General features: G+C 62.3%; 1 protein-coding gene across 1 annotated transcript in view; it reads right to left on the bottom strand.

Annotated features, from left to right (window-relative positions):
* Positions 1–10,000, bottom strand: part of myo5b (myosin VB) — a 62,563-nt gene that overhangs the window by 17,651 nt on the left and 34,912 nt on the right. The gene's annotated exons all lie outside the window — the stretch shown is intronic.

Here is a 10,000-nt window from a genome sequence, read left to right as displayed (position 1 = left end):
ACAGTCATAGGACAGGGGGGGAGACAGTCACAGGACAGGAGGGGAGACAGTCACAGGACAGGGGGGGAGACAGTCATAGGACAGGAGGGGAGACAGTCACAGGACAGGGGGAGACAGTCACAGGACAGGGGGGGAGACAGTCACAGGACAGGAGGGGAGACAGTCACAGGACAGGAGGGGAGACAGTCACAGGACAGGGGGAGACAGTCACAGGACAGGGGGGGAGACAGTCACAGGACAGGAGGGGAGACAGTCACAGGACAGGAGGGGAGACAGTCACAGGACAGGGGGAGACAGTCACAGGACAGGGGGGGAGACAGTCACAGGACAGGGGGAGACAGTCACAGGACAGGAGGGGAGACAGTCAGAGGACAGGGGGAGACAGTCAGAGGACAGGAGGGGAGACAGTCAGAGGACAGGAGGGGAGACAGTCACAGGACAGGGGGGGAGACAGTCACAGGACAGGGGGGGAGACAGTCACAGGACAGGGGGGGAGACAGTCAGAGGACAGGAGGGGAGACAGTCACAGGACAGGGGGGGAGACAGTCACAGGACAGGAGGGGAGACAGTCACAGGACAGGAGGGGAGACAGTCACAGGACAGGGGGAGACAGTCATAGGACAGGAGGGGAGACAGTCATAGGACAGGGGGGGAGACAGTCACAGGACAGGGGGAGACAGTCATAGGACAGGGGGGGAGACAGTCATAGGACAGGAGGGGAGACAGTCACAGGACAGGAGGGGAGACAGTCACAGGACAGGGGGAGACAGTCACAGGACAGGAGGGGAGACAGTCACAGGACAGGGGGAGACAGTCACAGGACAGGAGGAGACAGTCACAGGACAGGGGGAGACAGTCACAGGACAGGGGGAGACAGTCACAGGACAGGGGGGGAGACAGTCACAGGACAGGAGGGGAGACAGTCACAGGACAGGAGGGGAGACAGTCACAGGACAGGAGGGGAGACAGTCACAGGACAGGAGGGGAGACAGTCAGAGGACAGGAGGGGAGACAGTCACAGGACAGGGGGAGACAGTCACAGGACAGGAGGGGAGACAGTCACAGGACAGGGGGGGAGACAGTCACAGGACAGGGGGAGACAGTCACAGGACGGGGGGAGACAGTCACAGGACAGGGGGGGAGACAGTCACAGGACAGGGGGAGACAGTCACAGGACAGGGGGAGACAGTCACAGGACAGGGGGGGAGACAGTCACAGGACAGGGGGAGACAGTCACAGGACAGGGGGAGACAGTCACAGGACAGGGGGGGAGACAGTCACAGGACAGGGGGGGAGACAGTCACAGGACAGGGGGAGACAGTCACAGGACAGGAGGGGAGACAGTCAGAGGACAGGAGGGGAGACAGTCACAGGACAGGAGGGGAGACAGTCACAGGACAGGAGGGGAGACAGTCAGAGGACAGGGGGAGACAGTCACAGGACAGGAGGGGAGACAGTCAGAGGACAGGAGGGGAGACAGTCACAGGACAGGAGGGGAGACAGTCACAGGACAGGGGGGGAGACAGTCACAGGACAGGGGGGGAGACAGTCACAGGACAGGAGGGGAGACAGCCACAGGACAGGAGGGGAGACAGTCACAGGACAGGAGGGGAGACAGTCACAGGACAGGAGGGGAGACAGTCACAGGACAGGGGGGGAGACAGTCACAGGACAGGAGGGGAGACAGCACAGGACAGGAGGGGAGACAGTCACAGGACAGGAGGGGAGACAGTCACAGGACAGGAGGGGAGGACAGTCACAGGACAGGGGGGGAGACAGTCACAGGACAGGGGGGAGACAGTCACAGGACAGGAGGGGAGACAGTCACAGGACAGGAGGGGAGACAGTCAGAGGACAGGGGGAGACAGTCACAGGACAGGAGGGGAGACAGTCAGAGGACAGGAGGGGAGACAGTCACAGGACAGGGGGGGAGACAGTCACAGGACAGGGGGAGACAGTCACAGGACAGGAGGGGAGACAGTCACAGGACAGGAGGGAGACAGTCAGAGGACAGGGGGAGACAGTCACAGGACAGGAGGGGAGACAGTCACAGGACAGGAGGGGAGACAGTCACAGGACAGGGGGGGAGACAGTCACAGGACAGGAGGGAGACAGTCACAGGACAGGGGGGAGACAGTCCACAGGACAGGAGGGGAGACAGTCACAGGACAGGAGGGGAGACAGTCACAGGACAGGGGGAGACAGTCACAGGACAGGAGGGGAGACAGTCACAGGACAGGAGGGGAGACAGTCAGAGGACAGGGGGAGACAGTCACAGGACAGGAGGGGAGACAGTCATAGGACAGGAGGGGAGACAGTCACAGGACAGGGGGGGAGACAGTCACAGGACAGGGGGAGACAGTCATAGGACAGGAGGGGAGACAGTCATAGGACAGGGGGGAGACAGTCACAGGACAGGAGGGGAGACAGTCACAGGACAGGGGGGGAGACAGTCACAGGACAGGAGGGGAGACAGTCACAGGACAGGAGGGGAGACAGTCACAGGACAGGAGGGGAACAGTCACAGGACAGGGGGAGACAGTCACAGGACAGGGGGGAGACAGTCACAGGACAGGGGGAGACAGTCACAGGACAGGAGGGGAGACAGTCAGAGGACAGGGGGGAGACAGTCACAGGACAGGAGGGGAGACAGTCAGAGGACAGGAGGGGAGACAGTCAGAGGACAGGGGGAGACAGTCACAGGACAGGAGGGGAGACAGTCAGAGGACAGGAGGGGAGACAGTCACAGGACAGGAGGGGAGACAGTCAGAGGACAGGGGGAGACAGTCACAGGACAGGAGGGGAGACAGTCAGAGGACAGGGGGAGACAGTCACAGGACAGGGAGGGAGACAGTCAGAGGACAGGAGGGGAGACAGTCAGAGGACAGGAGGGGAGACAGTCACAGGACAGGAGGGGAGACAGTCACAGGACAGGGGGGGAGACAGTCACAGGACAGGGGGGAGACAGTCACAGGACAGGGGGGAGACAGTCAGAGGACAGGAGGGGAGACAGTCACAGGACAGGGGGGAGACAGTCACAGACAGGGAGGGGGAGACAGTCAGAGGACAGGGGGAGACAGTCACAGGACAGGAGGGGAGACAGTCAGAGGACAGGAGGGGAGACAGAGGACAGGAGGGGAGACAGTCAGAGGACAGGAGGGGAGACAGTCACAGGACAGGAGGGGAGACAGTCACAGGACAGGGGGGGAGACAGTCACAGGACAGGGGGGAGACAGTCAGAGGACAGGAGGGGAGACAGTCACAGGACAGGGGGGGAGACAGTCACAGGACAGGAGGGGAGACAGTCACAGGACAGGAGGGGAGACAGTCACAGGACAGGGGGGAGACAGTCATAGGACAGGAGGGGAGACAGTCACAGGACAGGGGGGGAGACAGTCACAGGACAGGGGGAGACAGTCATAGGACAGGAGGGGAGACAGTCACAGGACAGGGGGGAGACAGTCACAGGACAGGAGGGAGACAGTCACAGGACAGGGGGAGACAGTCACAGGACAGGAGGGGAGACAGTCACAGGACAGGGGGAGACAGTCACAGGACAGGAGGGGAGACAGTCACAGGACAGGAGGGGAGACAGTCAGAGGACAGGGGGAGACAGTCACAGGACAGGGGGGGGAGACAGTCACAGGACAGGAGGGGAGACAGTCACAGGACAGGGGGGGAGACAGTCATAGGACAGGAGGGGAGACAGTCATAGGACAGGGGGGGAGACAGTCACAGGACAGGAGGGGAGACAGTCACAGGACAGGGGGGAGACAGTCACAGGACAGGAGGGGAGACAGTCACAGGACAGGAGGGGAGACAGTCACAGGACAGGGGGAGACAGTCACAGGACAGGGGGGAGACAGTCACAGGACAGGGGAGACAGTCACAGGACAGGAGGGGAGACAGTCAGAGGACAGGAGGGGAGACAGTCACAGGACAGGAGGGGAGACAGTCAAGGACAGGGGGGAGACAGTCACAGGACAGGAGGGGAGACAGTCAGAGGACAGGAGGGGAGACAGTCACAGGACAGGAGGGGAGACAGTCACAGGACAGGGGGGGAGACAGTCACAGGACAGGAGGGAGACAGTCACAGACAGGGGAGACAGTCACAGGACAGGAGGGGAGACAGTCACAGGACAGGAGGGGAGACAGTCACAGGACAGGAGGGGAGACAGTCACAGGACAGGAGGGGAGACAGTCACAGGACAGGGGGGAGACAGTCACAGGACAGGGGGAGACAGTCACAGGACAGGGGGGGAGACAGTCACAGGACAGGGGGGAGACAGTCACAGGACAGGGGGAGACAGTCACAGGACAGGGGGGAGACAGTCACAGGACAGGAGGGGAGACAGTCACAGGACAGGGGGAGACAGTCACAGGACAGGGGGGAGACAGTCACAGGACAGGGGGAGACAGTCACAGGACAGGGGGAGACAGTCACAGGACAGGGGGAGACAGTCACAGGACAGGGGGGGAGACAGTCACAGGACAGGGGGAGACAGTCACAGGACAGGGGGGAGACAGTCACAGGACAGGGGGAGACAGTCACAGGACAGGAGGGGAGACAGTCACAGGACAGGGGGAGACAGTCACAGGACAGGGGGAGACAGTCACAGGACAGGGGGGAGACAGTCACAGGACAGGGGGGAGACAGTCACAGGACAGGGGGAGACAGTCACAGGACAGGGGGGAGACAGTCACAGGACAGGGGGAGACAGTCACAGGACAGGGGGAGACAGTCACAGGACAGGAGGGGAGACAGTCACAGGACAGGGGAGACAGTCACAGGACAGGGGGGAGACAGTCACAGGACAGGAGGGAGACAGTCACAGGACAGGAGGGGAGACAGTCACAGGACAGGGGGGAGACAGTCACAGGACAGGAGGGGAGACAGTCACAGGACAGGGGGGAGACAGTCACAGGACAGGGGGAGACAGTCACAGGACAGGGGGGAGACAGTCACAGGACAGGGGAGACAGTCACAGGACAGGGGGGGAGACAGTCACAGGACAGGGGGGAGACAGTCACAGGACAGGGGGGAGACAGTCACAGGACAGGGGGGAGACAGTCACAGGACAGGGGGGAGACAGTCACAGGACAGGGGGGAGACAGTCACAGGACAGGGGGGAGACAGTCACAGGACAGGGGGAGACAGTCACAGGACAGGGGGGGAGACAGTCACAGGACAGGGGGGAGACAGTCACAGGACAGGGGGGGAGACAGTCACAGGACAGGGGGAGACAGTCACAGGACAGGGGGGGAGACAGTCACAGGACAGGGGGGAGACAGTCACAGGACAGGGGGAGACAGTCACAGGACAGGGGGGGAGACAGTCACAGGACAGGGGGAGACAGTCACAGGACAGGGGGGAGACAGTCACAGGACAGGGGGGAGACAGTCACAGGACAGGGGGAGACAGTCACAGGACAGGGGGGAGACAGTCACAGGACAGGGGGAGACAGTCACAGGACAGGGGGGGGAGACAGTCACAGGACAGGGGGAGACAGTCACAGGACAGGGGGGAGACAGTCACAGGACAGGGGGAGACAGTCACAGACAGGGGAGACAGTCAGGACAGGGGGGGAGACAGTCACAGGACAGGGGAGACAGTCACAGGACAGGGGGGAGACAGTCAGAGGACAGGGGGAGACAGTCACAGGACAGGAGGGAGACAGTCAGAGGACAGGGGGGAGACAGTCACAGGACAGGAGGGAGACAGTCAGAGACAGGGGGAGACAGTCACAGGACAGGAGGGGAGACAGTCAGAGGACAGGGGGAGACAGTCACAGGACAGGGAGGGGAGACAGTCAGAGGACAGGAGGGGAGACAGTCAGAGGACAGGAGGGGAGACAGTCACAGGACAGGAGGGGAGACAGTCACAGGACAGGGGGGGAGACAGTCACAGGACAGGGGGGAGACAGTCACAGGACAGGGGGGGAGACAGTCAGAGGACAGGAGGGGAGACAGTCACAGGACAGGGGGGGAGACAGTCACAGGACAGGAGGGGAGACAGTCAGAGGACAGGGGGGAGACAGTCACAGGACAGGAGGGGAGACAGTCAGAGGACAGGAGGGGAGACAGAGGACAGGAGGGGAGACAGTCAGAGGACAGGAGGGGAGACAGTCACAGGACAGGAGGGGAGACAGTCACAGGACAGGGGGGGAGACAGTCACAGGACAGGGGGGAGACAGTCAGAGGACAGGAGGGGAGACAGTCACAGGACAGGGGGGGAGACAGTCACAGGACAGGAGGGGAGACAGTCACAGGACAGGAGGGGAGACAGTCACAGGACAGGGGGAGACAGTCATAGGACAGGAGGGGAGACAGTCACAGGACAGGGGGGGAGACAGTCACAGGACAGGGGGAGACAGTCATAGGACAGGAGGGGAGACAGTCACAGGACAGGGGGGGAGACAGTCACAGGACAGGAGGGGAGACAGTCACAGGACAGGGGGAGACAGTCACAGGACAGGAGGGGAGACAGTCACAGGACAGGGGGAGACAGTCACAGGACAGGAGGGGAGACAGTCACAGGACAGGAGGGGAGACAGTCAGAGGACAGGGGGAGACAGTCACAGGACAGGGGGGGAGACAGTCACAGGACAGGAGGGGAGACAGTCACAGGACAGGGGGGGAGACAGTCATAGGACAGGAGGGGAGACAGTCATAGGACAGGGGGGGAGACAGTCACAGGACAGGAGGGGAGACAGTCACAGGACAGGGGGGGAGACAGTCACAGGACAGGAGGGGAGACAGTCACAGGACAGGAGGGGAGACAGTCACAGGACAGGGGGAGACAGTCACAGGACAGGGGGGGAGACAGTCACAGGACAGGGGGAGACAGTCACAGGACAGGAGGGGAGACAGTCAGAGGACAGGAGGGGAGACAGTCACAGGACAGGAGGGGAGACAGTCAGAGGACAGGGGGAGACAGTCACAGGACAGGAGGGGAGACAGTCAGAGGACAGGAGGGGAGACAGTCACAGGACAGGAGGGGAGACAGTCACAGGACAGGGGGGGAGACAGTCACAGGACAGGAGGGGAGACAGTCACAGGACAGGGGGAGACAGTCACAGGACAGGAGGGGAGACAGTCACAGGACAGGAGGGGAGACAGTCACAGGACAGGAGGGGAGACAGTCACAGGACAGGGGGGGAGACAGTCACAGGACAGGGGGAGACAGTCACAGGACAGGGGGGGAGACAGTCACAGGACAGGGGGAGACAGTCACAGGACAGGGGGGAGACAGTCACAGGACAGGGGGGGAGACAGTCACAGGACAGGGGGGGAGACAGTCACAGGACAGGGGGAGACAGTCACAGGACAGGGGGGGAGACAGTCACAGGACAGGGGGAGACAGTCACAGGACAGGGGGAGACAGTCACAGGACAGGGGGGGAGACAGTCACAGGACAGGGGGAGACAGTCACAGGACAGGGGGAGACAGTCACAGGACAGGGGGAGACAGTCAGAGGACAGGAGGGGAGACAGTCACAGGACAGGGGGAGACAGTCACAGGACAGGGGGAGACAGTCACAGGACAGGGGGAGACAGTCACAGGACAGGGGGGGAGACAGTCACAGGACAGGGGGAGACAGTCACAGGACAGGGGGGGAGACAGTCACAGGACAGGGGGAGACAGTCACAGGACAGGGGGGGAGACAGTCACAGGACAGGAGGGGAGACAGTCACAGGACAGGGGGAGACAGTCACAGGACAGGAGGGGAGACAGTCACAGGACAGGAGGGGAGACAGTCACAGGACAGGAGGGGAGACAGTCACAGGACAGGAGGGGAGACAGTCACAGGACAGGGGGGGAGACAGTCACAGGACAGGGGGAGACAGTCACAGGACAGGGGGGGAGACAGTCACAGGACAGGGGGAGACAGTCACAGGACAGGGGGAGACAGTCACAGGACAGGGGGGGAGACAGTCACAGGACAGGAGGGGAGACAGTCACAGGACAGGAGGGGAGACAGTCACAGGACAGGGGGGGAGACAGTCACAGGACAGGAGGGGAGACAGTCACAGGACAGGGGGGGAGACAGTCACAGGACAGGGGGGGAGACAGTCACAGGACAGGGGGAGACAGTCACAGGACAGGGGGGGAGACAGTCACAGGACAGGGGGAGACAGTCACAGGACAGGGGGAGACAGTCACAGGACAGGGGGAGACAGTCACAGGACAGGGGGGGAGACAGTCACAGGACAGGGGGAGACAGTCACAGGACAGGGGGAGAGACAGTCACAGGACAGGGGGAGACAGTCACAGGACAGGGGGAGACAGTCACAGGACAGGGGGAGAGACAGTCACAGGACAGGGGGGGAGACAGTCACAGGACAGGGGGAGACAGTCACAGGACAGGGGGAGACAGTCACAGGACAGGGGGGGAGACAGTCACAGGACAGGGGGAGACAGTCACAGGACAGGGGGGGAGACAGTCACAGGACAGGGGGGGAGACAGTCACAGGACAGGGGGGAGACAGTCACAGGACAGGGGGGGAGACAGTCACAGGACAGGGGGAGACAGTCACAGGACAGGGGGAGACAGTCACAGGACAGGGGGGGAGACAGTCACAGGACAGGGGGAGACAGTCACAGGACAGGGGGGGAGACAGTCACAGGACAGGGGGAGACAGTCACAGGACAGGGGGAGACAGTCACAGGACAGGGGGGGAGACAGTCACAGGACAGGGGGAGACAGTCACAGGACAGGGGGGGAGACAGTCACAGGACAGGGGGAGACAGTCACAGGACAGGAGGGGAGACAGTCACAGGACAGGGGGGGAGACAGTCACAGGACAGGGGGAGACAGTCACAGGACAGGGGGGGAGACAGTCACAGGACAGGGGGAGACAGTCACAGGACAGGGGGGGAGACAGTCACAGGACAGGGGGAGACAGTCACAGGACAGGGGGGGAGACAGTCACAGGACAGGGGGGGAGACAGTCACAGGACAGGGGGAGACAGTCACAGGACGGGGGGGAGACAGTCACAGGACAGGGGGAGACAGTCACAGGACAGGGGGAGACAGTCACAGGACAGGGGGGGAGACAGTCACAGGACAGGGGGAGACAGTCACAGGACAGGGGGAGACAGTCACAGGACAGGGGGGGAGACAGTCACAGGACAGGGGGAGACAGTCACAGGACAGGGGGGGAGACAGTCACAGGACAGGGGGAGACAGTCACAGGACAGGGGGGGAGACAGTCACAGGACAGGGGGAGACAGTCACAGGACAGGGGGGGAGACAGTCACAGGACAGGGGGAGACAGTCACAGGACAGGGGGAGACAGTCACAGGACAGGGGGGGAGACAGTCACAGGACAGGGGGGGAGACAGTCACAGGACAGGGGGAGACAGTCACAGGACAGGGGGGGAGACAGTCACAGGACAGGGGGAGACAGTCACAGGACAGGGGGGGAGACAGTCACAGGACAGGGGGAGACAGTCACAGGACGGGGGGGAGACAGTCACAGGACAGGGGGAGACAGTCACAGGACAGGGGGAGACAGTCACAGGACAGGGGGGGAGACAGTCACAGGACAGGGGGAGACAGTCACAGGACAGGGGGAGACAGTCACAGGACAGGAGGGGAGACAGTCACAGGACAGGGGGGGAGACAGTCACAGGACAGGGGGGGAGACAGTCACAGGACAGGGGGAGACAGTCACAGGACAGGAGGGGAGACAGTCACAGGACAGGGGGGGAGACAGTCACAGGACAGGGGGAGACAGTCACAGGACAGGGGGGGAGACAGTCACAGGACAGGGGGGAGACAGTCACAGGACAGGGGGGGAGACAGTCACAGGACAGGGGGAGACAGTCACAGGACAGGGGGGGAGACAGTCACAGGACAGGGGGGGAGACAGTCACAGGACAGGGGGAGACAGTCACAGGACAGGGGGGGAGACAGTCACAGGACAGGGGGAGACAGTCACAGGACAGGGGGAGACAGTCACAGGACAGGGGGGGAGACAGTCACAGGACAGGGGGA

Source organism: Pempheris klunzingeri, chromosome 19, assembly GCF_042242105.1.
Source record: "Pempheris klunzingeri isolate RE-2024b chromosome 19, fPemKlu1.hap1, whole genome shotgun sequence".
Classification (NCBI taxonomy): domain Eukaryota; kingdom Metazoa; phylum Chordata; class Actinopteri; order Acropomatiformes; family Pempheridae; genus Pempheris; species Pempheris klunzingeri.
The sequence above is the reverse complement of the archived record's forward strand: the minus strand, read 5'-3'. Positions and strand labels throughout refer to the sequence as shown.